General features: G+C 41.9%; 1 protein-coding gene across 2 annotated transcripts in view; it reads right to left on the bottom strand.

Moving 5' to 3' along the window:
- TSPAN18 (tetraspanin 18) overlaps nt 1-23,024 on the bottom strand; it is a 122,243-nt gene that overhangs the window by 42,157 nt on the left and 57,062 nt on the right. For both annotated transcript variants that reach the window (XM_041402925.1, XM_041402842.1), the window contains exon 2: nt 18,020-18,145. The gene's annotated coding sequence lies outside the window, so the exon portion shown is untranslated. The remainder of the gene's footprint in view (nt 1-18,019; nt 18,146-23,024) is intronic.

The raw sequence follows: 23,024 nt of genomic DNA, 5'->3' as shown, positions 1-23,024 counted from the left end.
GCAGCAGTTCATAGAAAAAGTGTTAGCAGACTGCTTCCAGCCAGGGCCCATTTGCTAGCACAAAGTCTCACTCTCTGCTCTCCTATCCCATCATAAGTGGAGAATATTCATCAAACGTACAATTCTGTGGCTGAGTAGGTTTATAAACTGCCTTTAGTTAGGAATGTATTTATAAAGCCTCAGGGAACCAGGGGAGTACTCTGCTGTTTCCATCAGGAGCTGCAGATACTATTTGTAGAAACCTTAGGACATCGAAGTCTTTGCCAGAGATGTCTCAAAAAGGCAAGAAAACATAAGAAGAGGAGTGATGGGACAGCCTGTGCAGGCATCCAGGAAGGGAGGAAGGACCAGGACAGCATCCCACTGGAGCTGGCTTTTGGAGCCAGACGAGGAACTGTGCTTGTGGAAAATGTGACTCAGGCATCTGAACCCTCCCTGCGCCCCAGTGCTGGCTGTCACTGTCCCCATGCACTTTGGGGCAGCTCCAGAAAAAAAAAAAAACACATGCAGACATGAGTCCCACAGAAAGGAAGAGGTGCTCTCTATAAGGTAAGGGAAAAAAATCAGTTTGTATATTTATCAAGTCACCTATACTGGCCTCATGTTACATTAAAGAGGAGACAGCTCCCATGACTCATCTTAAATCAGAACTTGAAATGTTTTGGCTTTGCTGTGTGAAAACAAACTTTTTTTGCCTGCTTTGTTTTCTGCCCTGGGGAATTAGTGACTCAAGCAGGATGCTGAGGACTCAGGGGGATTTATTTTTCATCATGTTTAGGGAGGGTTTTCTTCTACTAGGCATGCAGGCTTATTGATGCAGCTTCACTGCATTTAAAGTACTTCTATTTAAAGTACTAGACTTTAAATAAATCATTTTTCCCCTCCATTTTTCTTCATAGATTTGTGGGGGGAGCATGGGGAAGTTACTGTTCAGGAAAGCAAGGGATATGAAGCACAGAAGGCACTATCTGAGGCATGCTGGCTCTCTGCAATGGGGTCAGAGCCAGCCACCTTTCTGAGGCATCCCCCTTTGCCACTCCTTTCTCAGCACTTCTAACAAGGGGAGGATCTCCCACAATCCCCAGGATGGGTCCCACTCTGGGCACCCTCACATTGCTCTTTTTGTGGCACTCACTCCCTGTACCACATCCCTCCTCTTCTGGTTCCACATTTCACCCACTCTCCACTGACAACGCATCCATGACTTGCACTGAAGCACCCACTTCACTGCTGGATCCTCAGACTAAGAAACTTTGTGAAAGAGGAACCTTCCCATTTTCTTGGCTGAGTCTGATTTACCAGAGGTACTTTGCTGTATCCACACAACTTTTTTCAGAGCTATAGGACCAGCAAATATTTTAGCTATAGGCAATCTGACACAGAACGTTTCTTCCCAAATAATGAGTTGCTTTCAATATATTTTGAATGTTCATGATATGCATTATGGTATGGAATCACCCAAAACAGAGGAAATATATTTAACAGTAGCAGAACCAAGAATGGCCAGAGGTCTGTATTATTATTGTTACAACACTGGTCCCTTTTCCAGCCTGCTCATACTCTTGGCACGTAGAAATGCACAGTGAAAAAGAAAATGTAGTCAGTAAAAGTAACACTTGTAAAATTGTATTTTAAAATCAGAATGTTGTAAAGCAGCAGCTACAAAATGAGCTGAAATTCTAAGCAATGACTTGTCTAGACATTTTTATAAGAGTTGCAGTGAATGTTGAGTAAGTGTTCAAGGAAATCTGAGTTGATTGAAACATCTGACTACTCTGTGTTTTAACTGGATGGCTGGTGCTGCTTCAGCATCTTGCCAGCAGGATGAGAAGGATATTAAAATAGAAGGGGATCAACCAAGAGCAGTGAGAGGATAGTTCATCTCCTCTTCATTATTACTTAACTTAGTGAGAATGTTCTCTGATTGTGTTGGATATCCAGTTAATTTTATCCAGGTCTCTACAGAGCACAAATCCACATTAGCAATACAGGTAGCACAAAGAGATGAATCATGTCTGAAGGAATTTGCTCTCACTGAATTTTTTTTTCTTTTTTCTTAGCACAAACAGAAACAATAGAAAAAGGTTTGAACCGAATATTTTCTGCAAGACAGCTTAGCCAGAAGCTGAAAACACGAGCTCTGAGATGCATTTTCTAATTTGAAATCTTTGTCTTTTTGCATTCTGATGCCAAGTCACTTTCACCTATCATTCTGCATGATGGAATATCATGGACTTCCTGAGAGCATGTTGTATCTTCCAGATGAAGCCTAAGTCTGAGCAGAGAATTTCTTTCAGTTTGGGAAGAGACATTTACTGCTTGAATTTGTTTTCAAACTCAAACCCAGGAATTCTGTGATATTTTTGTGTAATCTAGGTTGGAACTTTTAATCAAAACAAGATAGACTGTTTGAACTACCCAGAGGTGTGGTCAATGGGGCACGAATGTGTGAGACAGAAGATTCAGGCTGACGTTTCTGGTCTTCCCAGTTCTCGACAGGAAACACAAGCAACCTACTAGCCAGGCTATTGAGCTAGAATTAGGTTAAATAGAACACACCTTTTCTGCACAACCCTAACTTACAGATGCTGCAATGTACTACACAGATTAAAGTTCCTTATCTTTTGAGTCTGGTATTGTCCTTGCTCAAAAGGCCACTTGGAATTCCATTGTGTACAAGTTAGGAAGCATTTGGGGAATTTAGGATGAACAATAGTAATACAGTGAATAGTACACAAAAGAACTAACTTGTTAGATCTTAGCATCTTCTACAGACCACTCTGACCAGACACTGAGTTATTTTCCAACTCCAATTCACTGACAAATCCATGCTGTAAGAGGCAGAAACAAAACCAGCTGCAGACCTACTGATATACCAGAAAAAGCAGAAAATTTCTCCAGAGGCATGGAGCCCAAGTATCTCCTCAGAACTTCACACCAGGGTAACAGTGTTATTTTTTGCCCTAGCAGATCTACCTGTCTCTGGCAAAGCCCCGTGTCCGTGTAGCCCCTTTGCTGTCCCACTGCACTGGGGTCAGTGCTGGGGCTCTCCTCCCACTGACCAGCCTCAGCTCCCCTTGCAGGGAAAAGGCACATGACAGCCTGCAGCCCAGGCTGGCTTAAGGACCAAAAGCAACCACCAAAGTCATCTACATCCAGGAGCCACAAAGATATATTTATTTTCTTCCTCTCTCTAAAATAAAATAAACCCCAATTATAATCATCCTAACCATAACACTTCAGTTTGCAAACACTCTCAAAGCTGCAGTGGGCAATAAATCAGACATGTCACTTCCAGCAATTCATCTCTGGAGTTGGTTGCTACATGGCTGTAATATATAAAGAGGCTTTTTCCTGGTGATCCTCAGAGCCAAGATTCTTTTTGTTGGCTCTTCTTTAAATAAACACTCCTGTAAATTGCAGTTGAATCTAAATTTATCATTCAATCCTAATTATTTTCCTCTAATCAGTGGTTTGAGGATGACTTTGGTTCTGTTAGGCTGATACATTGTCATACTCATTAAAAAAATCAATTCAGTTAAGCCAACTCCAAATGTATGCACATGATATCCCTGCTGCAAACTCATCATCGTGACATAGCTCACACTTAAGGCAACCAAGACCTTTTGTTTTCAGGAAAATTGTCTCAAAAGAATAACAATAAAAATCAATAAGGGACAAAAGAAACTTCTGCAATGTCATGAAAGACCAGCAAAATGCACTGAGACTCTGTCAAAACACAGCTGTAACATCCCATCCCATCCCTTCCTATCCTTCCTATCCTTCTGAGTGAAGGATACGAGAGAATTTTCAATAAAGCAACAGAACATGAAGGTTTACACATCTTTGATGTTCCACAGCTGGAGGGAAAGACAGCAGTTTACTAATCCTGTACCATTTCTCTTTCATTAGTTTAAGTTTTCAGTTTTGGATGGTGCTAAATTTAGAAGCAGGGGTTAATTGTTTAACCTTAGAAAAATAATTATGCTTCTTTTGGTGCTGCCTTCAAAAATTTCATATTTTTAGTTGCCCAAAGGATTTAAAGCTCAATGCAATGGTAAACTCTTTAGTGGAGACTGTACCTGTGGATTCACTAAACAAAAAATCTGAGACTAGACTACAAGTTTTTATAGATTTTGGACCTGCCTGCCTGTGCTGTGGGAATATAGCCTCCCAACACTTATTTAAAACAAAACTTGAAATCATGTTTGGGGTTTTTTTATTTCTGTTTTGTTTTGGTTTTGGAGTTTTTTTTAAATCCAGTGTTTCAATACTGCACAATGCTCAATTTCATTTCTATTCCAGTTACTACTGTCACTTGGCTGGAAGAAGAGGTGGAGTGGCATACCTAAGTGTGGTTTAGAACTTTCAAACAATTTTAAATCAGAATTTCTTGCAATTCTGTAACTATTTGTCCTCCTATATGTTGTGAGTTATGGTTTTTTTGTTGTTTTTTTCCCAGTAGAGGTAGTTTAGTAGTGATAATTCCTTACACTCTCAACAAAACTGGTGTTCAGCCCAGCCTTGTCATTCACACAGATCTGTGTACAAAGGTAAGAATTTCAATCTCCATTCTGGTCACCATTTTTTCAAGTTCATTGGTACTAATATGGTTCCCAAAAATGTTACTCCACTCTCCATTTCAGCAGGAACCAGAGTGAACATTCACTCCTCCCATTTCAATTTTTCAGATATTACACAGGCCTTTCACATATTTTCTCCAATAAAAAGAGAAATCAGTGAAGAGAAAGGGGTGTGGCTTCCATTTTAAACAGAAAAATGTATATGGTGTAAAGTGCTTAATCCAACAGGTTGTTGGGAAATTAATACTAAAATTTGATTAGGAGATGGAATTTTATTGATACCCCTGCTTAGCATATACTTGGTTTACTTAAATAAATGTGGCAAAACATATAAGAAATTTATTTATGAAGACAGGAGGAAGAGAGCAATAAACAATTCATATGACAAAACCCCTGTACCAAAGTACAGCAATTTAATGTCTAACTTCACCTTCAGCAGAGAGAAAAGGGTTTCTCATTTCTACTTACAATAGATACTAGCCTTCTGTGAATAGCTATTTACTGACAATCAGTGGCTTTGTGTGCATATTTTCATACATATATATGTATGTGTATATATGTATATATCTATATATATATATTTATACACATACACAGAGCCAAGACACAGCACATTCACCTTCAGCCCAGCTTTTCAACAGTTGCCTCACAAGGGATCTCAGTGAGCCCCATCTCTCATCCCTGACACCCTTCATACATGTGTAAATAGGAACACAAAGTGTGGACTGCAACATCAGAACAATGCGCTTGTGTCGTCAATCATTTGCACTCGTTTTGCAGAGATGCAAATACCTTCATAAATAAGATTTTCTAAAGACCTAGGAAAAACTGCTCCACATTTCCTGACCTACTACTGTTAGTCTTGAAACCCTTCAGGTTTTCAGATTTCTAACAGTTTTGTTTCTAATATTACTTTAAAGTTTGGTGTTATCCTCTTTCAGCAATGAAGACGAGCCAATCTTTCACGTGACTTTGCTCAGGTGTTCATCTCCCTGCCACACACACACTTCATTACACTAATTTGTTTTCACATATTAAAGTTAAATATACATATTCGTAGATCAGGTAGTATTCCTGTCATGAAAATTGACTGAACTTTGAGCAAGAGGACCCTGATCCATTATTTGACATCTTTCATGCTCTCTCAGTCTAAAGGTTAATTACCACTACTGACACAGTTCCTAAGTGCTCTTTGAAATGGCACAATGCTCTACAGATCCATACAGCAAAACCCATTACAATATGAAATAGCCCAAATTTAAACTAGCTGAGCTTAAAAATTATTTTTGACTACTCTCAGGCAGTGAAGTTTATAGACATTTATACATTTGCTGTACAACAGGGCATCCTCCTAACAATAAGCTTTCATGTGCTCAGCAAAGGAGAGAGGAGAAGTTTTTTGCCCTACAGTCAGCATAGTCCCCTCTGAATACAAGAATAATGCATGACTTGGCCAGTCACTGTCACCAAGCAGTGATGAGTATGAACTGCAAAGAGCATTTTCATGTTTAAGATGAAATAATTTATTTTTAAATATTCAGCAGTCAGTGCCTTCTTTGTATTGTACTCACAGGGTCTCAAGTCACAGGCTGTGATTCCATGTTGCCAGGAAGGCTACTTGTCAGCAGTTGTAGTGTGAGCAACAGCAGGAGGCTCAGAACAAGCATGTGAAATAAAGTGCACACACCAGAGACAGCACAGTGGCTGGTTTGCTAAGTGGCACCAAGCGCTTCACCCTGCGGGAGCCCTCAGATCTCTGCGCCGAGCAGCTGGGTTGCACTTTTCTCCTATCAATAATAATGATAAATAATAATAACAAGAGCAAAGTAAAAGGAAGCTCTGAGCTTACAGACTGCATCAGGTGGACTTTGTGCTCCTGCCTCCAAGTGCACAGGGATTACTTTGCCCACCTCTCCCCCACAACCTTTGCTTTCGCAGGGCTGGCTGGGGGGCTGAGATGCAGGACTGCCCTGTATCCAGGCAACAAGCAACGCTGAGGCTCTGCAAACCTCTGCAATGCAAAACAGGAGAAGCTGGGACAGGTACCTCCCCAGATTTCATGGAGTGTGGGATAGAAGGAGCTTTTCCAGTTTTAAAGAATAAAGACAGAGAGTAAAACAAGCTGCCTAACTACTTTCTGTCAATGAAAGCATGTTCCAAGGTCTCCCTGGGGCTGCCTGCTTTCCCAGCACTGCTCACTGGGAAGGTATAAAAGTTACTGTGACCTTCCCTTTTCTTTCTTAGTGCTCTGTATGTTCTCACCTAGGTACACCTCTTCCTACTGCAGGGATTTTCCAGATTTACTAGCCACCTATAGGCAGCAGTCTCAATTCCTGGAGCCAAGTTTTGACCCTACCAGTGTCGTGATTGATGGACATGCACTTACATTACCAGGCTTCAGAGATAGTTTGTGGGAGGAAAAGATCAGTTGGGAACAGATGATTCATCAATCCTTATATTCACAAGAAGTTCTTCATCGGTAAAGGGATAAACTTCTGGGCCAGAGAGATATGTGGGAGTACGTACACCGACTCCAGTGGCATTCAGATTTCATACACAGTGCCTTGGGCAGGTTTACTCATCATGCACTCTTCCACTCGGTCTCCAGCTTCAGCTGATGCTGACAGAGACTGGGACAGTCTGATGAAGATTTCATATTTGAGGAAAGACCAAGGAACACTGTAAGCTAAGAAAGTTATAGACAGATCTGGTCCCCAAGCAGCTTCAATTCTCAGATAATCTATAGATTACTGATATTCAAAACATGAACGGCAGAGGAAGAAGTTATTTGACAAAGAACTGGAAATATGCTCAGAGAGCTGCTGTAGTGTTCAGCTGGCTTTCAAACAATTCTTCAACCTGCCATATGGATATTATGTAATTGCAAGATATACAGGGAAGAACAGTCATGAATAAAAAAGGTATGGCAAATTGCTGCACAAAGATGTTCTGATCCAAACCAGGCTTAATTCAAAGAAACCTTGTGTCTAGGATGAAAAAGGGGTCACAATGGCCCTTTCCTACTTTACTTGATGCTGTGTCAGCATTTGAGGTTCTTAGCCATAAACATAATTTGTGACATAACAACACTGCAGAGCAAACACAACAGGTAGCCTAACCTTCCTCATCATCACAGTACTAAGACACATCCAGTCAGGATTTTTACTTTCATTCACCATGACTAGAAACATTAAACACACCCCAGAGCTGTATGAAAAGATAAAATCAGGAGTACTCTTCAGAGCTTGGGAATTCTCATGACTCCTGCTGCAATCTCAGATCCTTGTCCATAGCTTTCCTTCTCTCTTACCAACTTTTACAGCCTCACTGCCTTGGCAAATAGCTTATTTTCCTTCTAGCACTGACAGCTGTTATTGCAGGAGACAGCACAGTATAAAGTTACTCTTTAAGGGAGGTAAAGAACTACCTCCCTTCAACTCCAGTTGAACTTTGGGGAAAATAAGTACAAGTCCTTCTTTTCTCCTTTGTGAGCAATGGCATGGAACATCAGAAAATAATGGCCTAAGTGCGCTTTGTACAGATATTCTCGAGGAGATTAACTCAGGGCATGCAATTCCCATCCTTTGCAGTACCAGGTGTAGCTTCCCAGCCAGCTACCAATTTTACAGCAATTTGCTTAAATAAGAAGGGTGAGGTGGGACCTGTGTACCAGGTAGGTGTCCTGGATTTCAATCTGAGTTCACCCACTGACAGAGAAAGGGCAAAGTTTCTATCTTTTAAATCAGACAAGCTTTTCCCCCCAAAGTCTTATGCACGTAAAACCTATCTTGAATCACATAAATATTTTTTACAGCTTTTCCCTTCCCAACATGTCCATTTTGCAACACTTCCTCAGCAAAAGCAAGAAGAGCTGCAGCAGAGAATCTGGAGGTATGGGAAGTGGAAGGACAGAAGGATAAATAAGGGGGCAGGACAGTGATATGGCACCACTGTAAAGCTGAAGCACAGGGTCCTTTCTGAGACAAGATGTGCTCCAGATCAGAGGTGACAGCAAAGATCCAAGAGGACAACTTAATCTTTTGTTAGGAAACCACTGAGATCTTCAGAGCATACTTCAGCAAAGCACTGCCACCACTGTCTTCCTCAGGACCTACAACTTAAAATACACATTTAAGTGCTTTGGAGAAAATAGGCCAGTTGCTTTCACCCACTGCAAAACCAACTCTTCTGCCTGGTTCTGTTTTGTACAAATCGGTCTCTCACTCAGAAATTAAAAACAAAATGAGCAGCACTGAAAGACACATCAGAGGAGCTCTGATTGAGAAGAAGCCCAGAGTGATGCTGATTGATGACTCCCAGAATGCCTTTCCCTGAAGCAATAATGAAGTACGTGCCTGGGACAGAAGCCCTGAGCACTGCATGGAAACATTTGAACAGCTCGCTTGCACCCACAGACCTCCCTGCCTGAGGAGCATATTTAAAGCAGTTCTGCAAAGCACTACTGCCAGGGTCTCTCCTGAAAAAAATCAAACATTCCCTTCCCTTCCATCCTCCTCCCCTTTAAATCAATCTCAAACCCTGAAGCTGGGGCACCTCTACTATGTGTACAATGGTATCTGTCCAACATTCCTCAGTAACAGAACCACTTGGAATGGGGAGGAGAGTGCTGCTCATCCTGAGCAGGCACAGTACAAGGGATACAGGGAAGATAAACAATACTCTTTGGAGGTTTCAAACAGAGCCTGCTGCTGGTGCTGAAGGCAGTTATTTTAATGCTCAGCTGCAAGTCACTGGGACACAATAAAAGAGAATTAGCAAAGAAAACATGTAATGATAACAATGAGCATTCATGCCTTATTCCTTGACTTGCAGCTGAGAGTATTCAGTAATTCAGAGGTGGATGTGAAAATAGAAACAGGAAAACACAGAGCAGTCTCCCTGACACTAAGAGTAGCAAAAGCAACTCATCAGCAGAAGGAAAAGTAATACCCTAATAGTAATTTTCCTGCCAGACAAGCCCCAAACTCTCTCAGAAATGGGGCACAAAAAGAAATTTTATATTTAAAAAAAAAACCAACCAAACGAAAATTATTCTGCTTCAGTATACCCAGAAAGAACATAGCAAGATGATCAAAAGACTCTGTTGTTTGGATGACAAAAAGAAAAAAATAAAAAGACCAAACCAGATGGGAAGAATTGCTTGAGTTTGAACTGGCAAAGATTTATTCTAAAACAAAAAAAAATACAAAAGTATTCCTTCACATTAATTTCCCAAAGTTTGTTGAATTTAAGATGAAATTTTATTTTTTTACATTTTCTAACTTAAAAACCACCAACTACCGCACACAAAACAGCACAAAAGCTCTTTTTATAAAATGTTTGGATCTAATTTTAATAGGAAAATGTAGGTTTCATTTTTCAATATTAAAAAATCAGAGCTTTGGCATTTCTAAACAAAAAATATATTGCATTTAAAAATCTGGAAGTAAATATTTTAATATTTACAAATATATATATGTAGCCCTACTATTGATTGAATCAATTTACTTAATTTTAACTTGAGTTTATGAAGATGTATGATCTCCGTGAAGATTCCTGGATATAAAAGTTTGTGCAATTTTTGATTTTTGTCTTTCATAGAAATTGTCTACTATAGAGATGTGATTCACACACTTGATATGTACAACTGATTTTCTATTCACAGGAAAAGAACCAACAGAGCACTAGACTTTTTATCAATTGTCATTATTACTGATCAATAGAAACAAACACAGAGCAAAAGACTAAGATCCCAAGGAGCTCAGGCAGCACTTTGGGATTAGCTTTGTACACCTAACATTCAGGACTACTGAGCAGCCCTGGGGATTTATATTGCTAGTCCTAAACATCTGGATTTACATTTAGCTAATTTGGACTTTTCCAAATGAGTTCTTTCTAACTACATCTTGGAAAAAAAAAAAACAAACAAAACAAAAACCAAAACCAAAAAAACCAAACCAAACCAAGCCAAAAACAAAACAAAACAAAAAACAAACAAACAAACAAACAAAACAAAAACAAACAAACAAAAAAAAAAAACAAAAAACAAAAAAAAAAACAAAACCACCAAACTAGAAAACATTTCATCACTGCTTTTTAGAAGTCACCATCACTTATCCACATTTTATCCACATTTCCTGAGGTGACTTGTGGAATATACACAACTTTTTCCGAAGTGTGGTCACACTAAGTCTCCAAGAAAATCAGAGCTTTGCTGCACTGATTTTCAGGTATTTTAAACAACCATAAATTGTGCTCATGTGAGTAGTCTGTACTTACAGTCTTTACTTTGAACACTGGCTTTTGGCAGAAGGACCCAGAAGAGCAGAAAGCCAACTCCTGGTTCCAATCAGTTCAGAGAGACTTTGGCCTTCAGTGCTGCTACCAGATAACATACAGAACTGGGAGATGGAAAGGGAAATGGAAAAGCAAAGGCAGTCCTGGCAAATAATTACACTTTCCAGTAACGTGATCCATACATGAATCCAACTCACAGGCCAATAATTGTGATAAACTTATAGCTCCATTCTGAGAGCTGAGCACTTTAGCATGGAGAGGAAAAAAGAACAAACTCTTTCCTTCTTGTTAACTGAATCCTTGTGGGAGAAATAAGTTAAAGTTGAAGATATTATTTTTAGCTTTCTTGGAATGTACTCTTGGATATACTTTGCAGCCAGAAATGTTGTAAATGGTCCAGGTCAGTTTGAGGAGTCAGTGACAAATTCTGCCTTGCCAAACATGTTCTCTGTACTGCACTGGGTGTCCATCTTTCACTCTCTACCACCAGCAAGGGCTACCCAGACAGCAGCAAGAATGCCCAAGCCTGATAGCCCTGCTGCTGAGCATGGGGAAACCAGAGGGTTGGAGAGCCACAAACTCTAATATCCTTTCGTTAACAGTCACCAGGGAAAAGTGCCAGAAACAGTTCAAGGTGGCAATTACACAAGGCCAGGTCACAGGAATAGCTTCCTCCTACCCTCCTGGGCCCGGGGCTGGCTCCTGCCAAGCTGCAGGGAGGGAGTAAGCCTGTCAGTACTCCTAGATACTTTAAAATGTCAAGACAATGCTACAAGTTCATCTGAAAATTAGCACCTCATTAGTGATTGGACGTTTGAAAATAAATCTTTCACAGGCGATTAAAAAAGGAATTTTATGTTGCTTAAACATAATTCTTTGAAATATATTTGTATTTAAACATGCTGCTGGGGGTGTTGGTCAACTCATACATGTGCTCTACTCCAAATTTTTGGGACAGGAACAGCTGCAGACATGTTCAGCTCAAGACCTCCACATGCTGGGCACTGCCTTTATAACCCTCTTCATCTCATCCAGCCACAAAATGCCTGCATGTCCTCTGTACCTCAGCTCTCCTGACCCTTTCTTCTGAGGAGAACAGCCCTGAATGTCCAGCACAAGCATATCCAAGGCTGCTCCTACTTTCTTATCTGCCAGGAGCTGTCAACAAATGTAATGTCTGCCAAGGATGCAACTCCCATCCATTAGAAGGTAACCGGAACATGAGTCATCTTACAAAGGACAAACCAGACATTAAAATATCATTATCTTTACTGTGCACAAGCCTGGCCAGCAGCTGACCTATGGGTAGGGTCCTCTCTCAAAAGAGCTCTCAAGAATTTGACTAAATAGATGCATCATTGCAAGCAGAAAGAAACCTCAGCTTTAAAACAGGTCTGGGCAGTTGATAGTAATAACAACCTTTTTCACGCTCTGCAACTTTAACAATCAACAAGTTTTCAATTTATTTTCTTTTTAATGTAAGCTGAATAGAAATTTTTTGATATGCAGTTTTACAAGGGAGGAAAGGGAATTTCTGGATTACTTCTTCAATTTTTTCTTCCTGTTCCTGTTTTGTCATAGAAAGGAGGAACAACGGGGAAAAATATGAAGATAAACCCTCCAGAATTAAAACTTTTTCATCATCAGATTTCTCTGAAAAGGAAGGCAAAGATCCACAAAGCTAGCTTCTACACAAAATAAAATACATTTCCTACATGAAAAATCTTATCTGCTGTTTTACCGTCTTTATATAGATGAGGAAGGAAGGCAGAGAGGAATCAAGCAACTTCCCTCTGTCAATATGCAGTCTAGGCACAGAGCTAATAATTGAATGCAAAATTCCCCAAACCCACTTCACTACTTAGAGTGTAACACTATCCTTATTACTGATTTTAGTAGTTATCACCTTTCACTGATCCCAGCTCTTACTCATAAGCCCAAGAATAAAAGCTTCAAGTACATGCACATATACCCCTCTTATGCATCTGTTTCCTGAGAAATCTCTACAGTGAGAGAATAGTTCCAGCAGCTTTTAAACTAAGTCCCCAGCTTTACTCAATAATTTTCAAAATGCACAAATCAAAAGCGACTGTACTTTTGTAGGTTTCAAAATGAGCAATGCAAAGCCTTCACTGCCGTTCTCAGGGACACCCTATCTCAGCCACTCCACCCAGGACATGGCACAACAATGCAAGGCAGCTCTGCTTTCCTGTCCTGTCACATTGGGTAAGCCTCATTTCCCTTGACAAAGCACTTTACCCATGATAGAGTTAGTCAAAAAAGCTTTAAATTATTCTGTAGAGGTAAGTGACAGGAGCTGTTAGAGATATATTTCTAATGACAATTTCTTTCCTCCTCCATCATGATCATTTCCATGTTACACAAGCTCCCAACTTCATAGGGAAACAGGCACAGCCCAAACCACCCCCCACCTGCACCACAGTTAGCATCAGAAGGACTAGCTCCAAATACCTCCCAAAAGGTCAACCCACTGCTGGCAGAATCAGCTCTAGTGACATTTGAGTCCTCTGGAGCCATTAGAGACAGAAGTGGCAAACCCGTGCCACATTGTCAGCAGCCACATTGTCACAGCCTGACGAGCACCTCCTGCAGCAGAAGAGCTGAAACCTCCCTCTATTCCAGCTGAGATCACAAGCTCTGCCCCTCAGAGAAGGCACTCGGGATGCATGGCTGACCTGGCACTCACCCTGGACACCCCTCTCTGCCCGGTTAGCGCGCACAGCAAACATCGGCCACTGCAGCTCCTGGGACAGTTACAATGCGAGCAGGCTGCCACCAAAACACATGGCCTGGGAGTTTGCAGGGAACATCGGCTGCTGGGCCAGGAGCATCCCATTTATCTGTGCAGAGCTAACTCAGACGTCCCATGCCAGCCATGTACATGTCAGGAGCCATTTGCCGCTTCACTGGTAATTTGAGAACCGAGCACCTGGGGCATCGCATCGTTCCACAGCACTCGCTGTGATAGCTCCTCTTGATACCACAGTGGACAGCATTTAGGAGGCACCAAATGGCCTTTCATGAAGAAAAAGCTATGTGAGCTCATTCCCCTGCTGTACCAAGCCCAGAGTAAAGTAAAGCCCAGAAGGCTTCCCCAGTTTTATCTCTAGTATAAATACAATTTATAATAGATGAAGATTCTCCTGGAGACTAATTTTGTAGGTATTGGAGAGTAGCACAGCTTCTCCAAGGAATTTAATTCACAGCCAAAAGAAAAATTAAAGAAAATTAGAACTTTCTCAGTACAATATCAGATTCTTTTGGTCAATGCAGCCTCCATTTACAGGCTTATATAAAAAACTCTGAACCTTTAAAAAGTCCTTACTGCATTCTCACTGAATTGCAGTTTCTTTAAAAGTTGTCACACTGTTCAACATTTTAATAAGGAAAAAAGTGTATATTGTCACTGCACACACAGTGCATAATCATCATAATAATATTGAACTATTAATATTCTGCCCAAAAATGTGTTTATAGAAAGTACTTTCCCTTTTTCCACTTCTGTAATCACACCTCAGCAAAACACAGATTGTGTATTGTGACATATTTGTGGTAAATGAACCTCAAAATGTGTTGCTTCTTCTTTTTAAGAAGGAATTGGGTTTTTCTACTTTAATTTTTAACAAGTTTGCAACATTATCAGTTGTTGAACAGATTTTTATGGGGACAATCAGCAGAGCATCAAAAGGAACTAGAAGTGATGGCAACCACAGAAAGCACAACTAAAAACTGCATCCCAATTCAAGAGGCTACAAGAGGAGACAAAAGGAAGAGTGTCCATGTCTTATGTTCACATGCTCACGCATGCACTCATTCCTCTCCAAAAGTTATCTTTTTCCCAGCTTCCAAACCTATGCTTTTCCCACTCCAGGCTCTGCCTCTCCTTTCTGGAGTCAGGGGATTCGGCCTTTTTGCACTCATGTTGCTCCAGCTGTTCCTTTGTAGAAGTTGCTAAGTGGATGTGTTTGAAGTTCAGACTTTTTCAAAAAAGCAGACACTTTCTTTTCATCAACAAGTGACAGTTGCACCAGGAAAAAATCCAAAACTTCAGGAGTCCTTTTGCTGAGCTGGTGCATGTTTAGACTGACCCCTGCAACCCGCAGAATTTCACCCCTGAAGTACTGCTGCTCACAGCCTGGCTTCCTGCTGGCTCAAGCGTTTCAGCTGCCCTCTGGGATGGTCGGGTCCCCAGCAGTGGGCTTGGCCACCCAACAGAGAGGAAGCTGCTGGCCCAAACTGGTGCATGCCACTCACTCTGCACTTCTGCTGCAAACATGTATGAATATGAAGGGAGAGTGTCAATGAAAAGGGACACAGAGGGTTGCTCTCTGCCTTTGTCCTATGGCCTGAGCATCCTCTTAAGCAAGAAAAAAAAGGCGACAAAACAAACATCATTATTACTCGTTATTACTGAGTTCAAGATGCAGGAAAATGCAACATCCTCTCCTCTTGTCATAGTAGCTGCATCATTTGCCATTTTGCTGCTTTGCCTCATCACCTGAGATAACAGAGACAAAGACTTTTGCACAGCCCAAGATGTTATACCATGTGTACCACAGGTGACCACTTTCCTTTTGCCTACAGCTCGCATCAAAACAGAACAACTTTCAGCAAGGGGGGAAGAAAAAGTAACTGTAAGAAATCAATTTTTAGAAAGAATGTAACATTATGCCATTTTCCTTATATGGCCACTGGTATCCCATGTGGAGGCACAAACAATAGTCAGCTTGGCAGGGGGTGGAGTAAGAAGAAGACTTGGGGGAAAAAAATTATATATATATATATGTATTCCCTGCTGGCCCTCACCCTCCATTTCCTCCTGAATTTCTTTGTGACTGCACTGAAAGGGGTCAATAGCTCCCAGCTTGAGAAATGCTGCTTTTGAAAGGACTATCACCAGCATCTGTATTTAAAGCAAGCCTTTTACTTCACGGCCCCCCAGCTAATGCAAAGCTTTTAAAAAGGGAGCAGCAAGATAAACTTTCAGGGTAAAGAAAAAGCAAAGGGGAGAGAGGAGGAACAGTGCCAATCTGCCTTGGGCTTACTGACACTTTCACTGGAATAAAGCTTGACTGGCAAAGCAGGGACAGGGAACATAAGCTGCAGATGTTCCAGAGTGCTATGGATCATTACCCCTGGCTTTAGCCTCCACCTCCCCATCCTTTAAAGTACATTACAAAACCACATGAAGCAGCCAAGCACCAAACTGGAAAAGAGTTTCAAGTAATTGAAAACAATGGGAAAATTAGTGCAGGATTCATTGAGCATATCAAAGCTTTGCAATCTTCAGTGTTTAAGAATTTTGTACCTGACAAACACAGGCCACTTAGTCAGATTTTAATAACCTTAATTAACTTATCTTGATAATGAAAGATTGGACCAGTGGCTAAGTGGCTAAGATTATATTCAGGCTTTCTGTTTGAAGAAAAACTCCAGAAAAGCTATGGTGTGTTAGAGCCAGGATTTATTGAGAGGGAGGAGGAACAGGACTGTATCCTCCTCCTTTAGTGCAGAGGACAGAGCCCATGCGGAAGGCTGGCACATCCCCAGTTTTTCAGGACCCCCAGGATCCATTTCACATTGAAACCTCATTCAAACATCCAATGGCAATTATATTACAGTTGCTTTTTCTATTAAGATGTTATTTTTAATTCACTTTGGAAGTGGATGAATCCACACAAGGAATTTGTACAGCTCAGCTGTTGCTGTACTCTCCAGGTGTAACCCAGTTATCTGCATTCTGGCATTCATCTGCTTTAGAAACTATCTGTTCTCCCTAATAAAACTTTTCCAAATTTGAGGAAAAAAAACCACAGGTGAAATGCCTCAACACGATGCTCTACTTTGTGTTAACTAAATACACCCAGCTATGGCTTTCCAGCTCAAATTTATTTGACTTTATCTGATTATTTAACTGGAGGCTTTCAGTAAACATTAGAAGAAGGCCACACCATTCATCTAAGACAAGCTGAAATTCACAGATGGAAAGGTGCAGTGGTACCTCCAGCAGCACCACACACAGCAAAAAGGTATTTCATCCTACCAAATTGTCTGGGAGAAAAGCCAGAGAGACCAGAGAATGCTCCAGAAGCACAGAAGTAAATTGCCTCTGCGAGTCTCTAGCACTGGCAGCATATGACTTTGCATTTCACTTTAGCTCCCAATCATACTGTCTTTCTCACAGGCATTCAAATACATTAGTCTGTACCTTATCAGATCCTGAATTACGACTGTAGAAAAGCTCCTAAGTCTGAGAAATGTAGTTCAGAGACATTTATGGGGCTGTAATGAGTACTGACAGATAAGCCACACTCATGCAAACACACTTGCAACTGATGTCTGGTTTAACACAATACAGCCCTAAGCCTTCATAATACAGCCTAGGAAACAGAATCCTCCCATCACCTACTACTAATTGCATCTGCAGCGGTCAGGGGTTGAAAGAGAAGTAAGCAGATTAATTCTATTAGTCTGTGCAATAGTATCCCAAGGGGAAAAGGGAAAATCCCATCATTTAAATCAGGGCTGGTAGACGCTGCTGGGAACGATGTTACATACTAGTAGGGGATTAAGAGTTTGGACTAAAGGGCCTCATTTTTTCTAGATCTGGTTTCCATGAGTCATAGCAATTAGAACTGCAAAGCTTTTGTGTTTGTTTTTTCCCCCTTACGGATGACCTGATACATCTTTCCGAGTTGAAAACAACATTATTAAATTAATTTCTTACTAAACCCTTTCTCCACAACATACATTCCTTTATTCATTTTTCTTTAAAAGTTTTCTGCTTAAATTTATGTATTTTCAATACAAAGTTATTTTAGAACACAAGAATCTAAATATTACTTTATTAATACCTCATATGTAACATTTTTCTTTTTTCAGCATATTCCTCCCACACTTTCTACCTATATTTATCTCAACCATATGGGCAGTCTTGATCCTCTGAAAGTACATTTTTGCTGAGAAATGTTCCCCATGCTGTAAATACACTGTAAGGTTTCATCCCTGCAGACATAACAGGCAGTGGTGACAAAGCCCTTCTTGAGCCAAATGAATGGGAAAAGTAATTTGCTCAATCCAGTGCAAGTGAGCCTGAGCATCAGCACTGTCTGCCTTACCTGTGTGCTGCTTTGACAGACTTTCAGGGAAATATTTGTTCTCCTCAAGAAGTCAGGCTGTACTGAACATGCATCTGTCAGGATCCTTGCTTCAGGTCTCTAATACTGTGATCAAGGCTGGTCAACCTGTCAGAAACAGCAAAGAAAATACATAAGACACATACTGGACCTGAGGAGAAGACTGCCACCTTCTTTTATTTCCTCCGCTTGGGTAAAGACCAACTTTTTATTGTACATCTGAAGGAAATGAGGGGAAGCGTCTCCCAGCCATCCTGAAGACCCTGCCAAGGTCAGGACTAAAGGCAAAATCTTCTTCCTTACTTTCCAGTTCATGACCAGAAAAGGGCTTTGACTGGAAGGCAATAGGAGGACAAGACTATTTCTAGCAGAATAAGATGGAAGCAACACAGTTGCTCTGCATCTTTCTCTCTTGCTCCTCGGCACAGCAGAGGAGAGTCATGCCCAGGAAGAGGTGCTGTGAGTCCCCAGAAGGCAAGGTCCAGAACAGAGGATGGAGTGGTGTGTGATAAAACACAGGTAGTTAGGTGTTTAACACACACACCCCCTTGCTCTTTGTAGGCAACAAACATGCACACATCTGTTCACCTACTGGATAGATGTTAAAGTACCACTTATTCTTAATGGAGGAAACCAAAAATGATTGAGAATCAAAAAGAAGGTGACGGAGTTAAGAGGCAGGTAAGGGTGGGAGGAAGACACCAACAGGTGCTCAAGGGGTGAAAGCAACAAGGCAAGCAAAAGAAGGTAAATCAGAGCCTGCAGAATGGCACAAAAGGCCAGTGGGGAAGGAGAAGGGATCATGCCAGATTGTGTTTGTTTTCTACTTGCAGAAATCAGCCAGACACAGAGCACAGAGGTGGGGCCATCACTTTAACTGAGCAACCGTTCCATAACAGCTCCTCTCTGGAGAGCAGCAGCGAGTCTGGATCTCATTCTCCCTGACAGCTCCAGTTCAGATATGAAGATGGCGCCATGTAAATCCATTTCATGATATTAATTCTCTCCTCTCTAGTCTACCTTGTTGATTTGCTTTCTTTTGAAGCCCAAACCCTCTGCCCTGCCCAGCTGCTCCAGATCTTAGAGCTAATACCAACTGTCCATGTGAAACACCACACAGTGCTTAGCACCTCCTTCAGGATCAAGATGAAAAGCTGGGGGAGAGGGTCTTGTCACAGCAACTCCTCACTGAGACAGGGCTGCAGCAGGACATGTCAAGCTCCCCGTCTCTGTCATGCTGTCTGAAGATGACAGCCATACTGAGCTGAACTGCCATTTGTCAATCCAGGGATTACAAAGCCACCTACAAGCCAGCTGGAAAGCGCTAATGTCACACCAGACCACATGAAAGGAAATTCCTCCCACGCACAGGGTATCAGCCCTCTGTCAGCAGCTCCCTGCTTCCCATTGCAGAGGTGTTGTTTCACACTTGCCCAGAATGAGAGAGAGGCTTTAGTGGGAACACAGGGGCATTGGTGAGGAGTGCTCTGCACCCTGGACATTCATCTTATATGCAATAGAGCAGCAGCATGGTCTAGTGAGCAGTGCAAAGTACCAAATGGTACTTGGATGTTTCATCTGTACCAAATGGTACAGATGTTCTCCATGCCTGTGTCTCCAGTGGACTCTTTCAGCTGTGGTTCATCCTCCCATGGGTGTTTGTTTACAAGACTTTTCTCTGGTCTGTACAACCTGGCATTTTAAATACACACATACCAGCCACATCCTTGTTTCTTTGAAGGGGAAGGGCAAATATTTGAGTGGTGCAAGAACTTGTGTGTAGAAAATGCACATCCATACACTTCTGCACAGGACAAAGTGCCGCTGCCTAACAAAAACATATCCTATTGCACACAGTCCTAGTCCTTTCAGACAAAAGGTATTGAATATTAATTCCCAGCCTTTGAAGACAGTGAGGGGAAAAGTTTATTCAAGTTTGTAAAGTGATCTGAAACCACAACATGGAAAGTGGCACAGGCAGGCATACCAAGAGTCATCAAAATTTTGATTCAATGGCATCTTTAGTAGCAATTTCCCCTTTACATTATGGAAGAACAGTCGTGTCCATGTAGGGAAGCCCCATTCATTCCCAATTACTATTCCAGCTGATGCACCACTGTGATCAGAAGCAGAGGGCTTTAATATATTTAGGGTCACTAATAATCTATTTTGTCTTCTGTGTGTGCTTGCTCAGATGAGAGATTTCAATAGTCTCTATTCAAGGAACATAAACAACAAGATATATCAGGTCATATAAACGCTCCTCTCCAGTGGAGGATCATGCCTCTCCCCTCCCCTCTGCATTGTTTGTATGTAATGCAATTGAAAGTGTCTTGGGCAGCAGGAATATTCTCCTTTCTCTCAGCAGACTCCAAAAAAGTCTGATAGAGAGCTGTCTTAAACACTTGTTGCATGCATAAAGAGTCTGTCTGGCTTGTTTTTTAAAAAAATGTGATTCCTTAGTATCTCACCAGAGCAAAAGCAGTAGAATGTGAGAAATGTGAATTAAGGAAATAAAAAGCAGGCTTCTTCTCCAAGGTTGGTGCAGAGGGACAGAGATGGACAGCAGCACTAGAGGATCCAACACTCCTCTAGCCTGCAGGTGAATTTTCAATAGAGGAGTGGGCCCAGTGGTCTATGGATCATCTGGGCTCAATACATTTTTAATATGAAAACAAAAATAAACAAAAGCTTTATGTGGAATTTCTCCCGGTTGTTGCCCCGGTCTCACATTCTCTCTAATCAGCGCTGGCTGCTATCAGAGACAAGACCCTGGATTAGCCATGACCTGACCTGGACTAGCAGCTCACGGGTGCTGCTCCCACAGCCCTGCACTGAGCCCCACACCCTTGAGGCTTTAGACTCTGTGGCTTCTGAGTTTGATTAAAGGAACACAACTGACTCTACTGGAATTTAGTTTCTAAAAAAACCATTTTCTTTTAAATCCAACCCTCATCACAGCTTTCTCCTCACCTCAATGTCTCTATGCTTTTGGGCCCCAGTGGTGGTATATCTTGCAAATGACATTTTTTTCTTCCTTGTATGCTTGTGGCTTTATACAGCCACACACATGGTTGTATAAAGCCACTTAATCAAGCATAAACAACGAGAGTTTGCACTACATATTGACACAGACATGAGGAGGAACACAAAGCATTCCCGTTTAACATTTTATGCATCAGAAATAACACCAAAACAGATGTAAAGCAAGCCAATTCCTCATTACTTAACACAACACAAATCTTTGTGCATTAAATACAAGTGAAAGGGAGCTGTGGAGTTGGCATTATCTTGACAGATGTTGAGATGAGCTGCACCAGAACTGAGTATCTCAGCCTGAAACAGTGCATGTTAAAAAGGCGTCTGCTTATTGTTTGATATGTGTATTTATTTACATAGACAGCTTGCTGACATGCTGAAAGGTTGGGGAGGGTGGTGTAGGCTGGCATTCTAAATTCTCAGCAGGCATTCAGCAAGTGGTCTGTTATCCTTTGGTCATGTCACCAGCTTCCATCTTATTGCTGAGTGGTAGCAAAAGAGGCAAGCAGGGAAGGAACCAGGATCCCCTCCACTGTGCAGACTTAACTCCCCTCCAGCAGCTTGCCCCTAGCACACAAGGCAGCATTTCCAAGCTCACCCTCCATAAGCATGTTGCCCCTAGGGCTCACTGTCCAATTTCTGGGGCCTCTGTGCCTTTGACATAGACATGAGAAGGGTCTCTGAAAAGCAAGTCAAGTGCAGCTCCTTGTTGCATAAAAGGAGATCTTTTTTAACAAGAAAGAAAATTAATTAAGTGGATAAAATCCCACAGGTTGGAACAACAGCTGAGGAATTATCTTTCTATCAGGTTGGTAATGAGGACTAGAAAACCTCACACAAACATTAACAGCTTTATATGGGCTCATTGGCATTTCAGATCAGATGTGAGATTTGGCATTCCCAGGAGCACCAGATGCAACTCCAGTTACAGACCAGACTATGGGCAAAATGCATTTTGCCCTGCTGAAAAAAGTCTTGTCACAATGTCTGAAAATTAAAGGTACATATCTATCTACACAATAACTTTTTTCCCACAGAAATTGCACCCAGGGAGAATGTAGGTCACAACATCCAATGCCTCAGGTTAATCTGACTCACCTCTGAAACCTGAGTTTAGATACCTCAAGTGTGTGTGAGAATTCTTCAACATGCTGTGGGGAACAGCCAGCACCCATCTGGGTGCACATCAAATCACATGCTCAGACACTGGCCAAATCCACAATCTTCAAACTCTGTCAGGTTTGTGCTGTGATCACTTCCCTGAGGTGCCTGTACTAGTGCCCAAACACCCTCTGGGTGAAGAAACCTTTCCTAATATCCAACCTAAACCTCCCCTGACTCGGCTTCATGCTGTGTCCTCGGGTCATGCCCCTGGCCACAAGAGAAAAGAGATCAGTGCCTGCCCCTCCACTTCCCCTTGTGAGGAATGAGGTCTCCCCTCAGTCTCTTCTCCAGGCTGAACAGAGCAAGTGACCTCAGCTGCTCCTCACACAGCTTCCCCTCCAGACCCTTCACCACCCTCATAGCTTTGGACACTCTCTAATAATATCTTTCATACATTATGGCACCCAAAACTGCCCCCAGCACTCGAGCTGAGGCTGCCCCAGTGCAGAGCAGAGTGGGACAATCTCTTCCCTTGCCCAGCTGGTGCTGCTGATGCACCCCAGGACACGCTTGGCCTTCCTGGCTGCCAGGGCACTGCTGACTCATAATCCGCTGTCGACCAGGACCCCCATGTCCCTTTCCTGTGGCACTGCTCTCCAGCCTCTCATTTCCTTATCTATACCCACAATCAGGGTTGCCCTGTCCCAGGTGCAGAATCTGGCACTTGCCCTTGTTAAACTTCATATGGTTGGAGAATGCCCATCTCTCTAATCTCTCGGGTCTCTCTGCAGGGCCTCTCTGTCCGAGGGAGTCGTCAGCTCCTCCCAATTTAATGGTGTCAATA

The sequence above is a fragment of the Onychostruthus taczanowskii genome, unplaced genomic scaffold (genome assembly GCF_017590055.1).
Source record: "Onychostruthus taczanowskii isolate IOZ18803 unplaced genomic scaffold, ASM1759005v1 scaffold1, whole genome shotgun sequence".
NCBI lineage: Eukaryota > Metazoa > Chordata > Aves > Passeriformes > Passeridae > Onychostruthus > Onychostruthus taczanowskii.
This window is presented reverse-complemented; position numbering and strand designations above follow the sequence as displayed.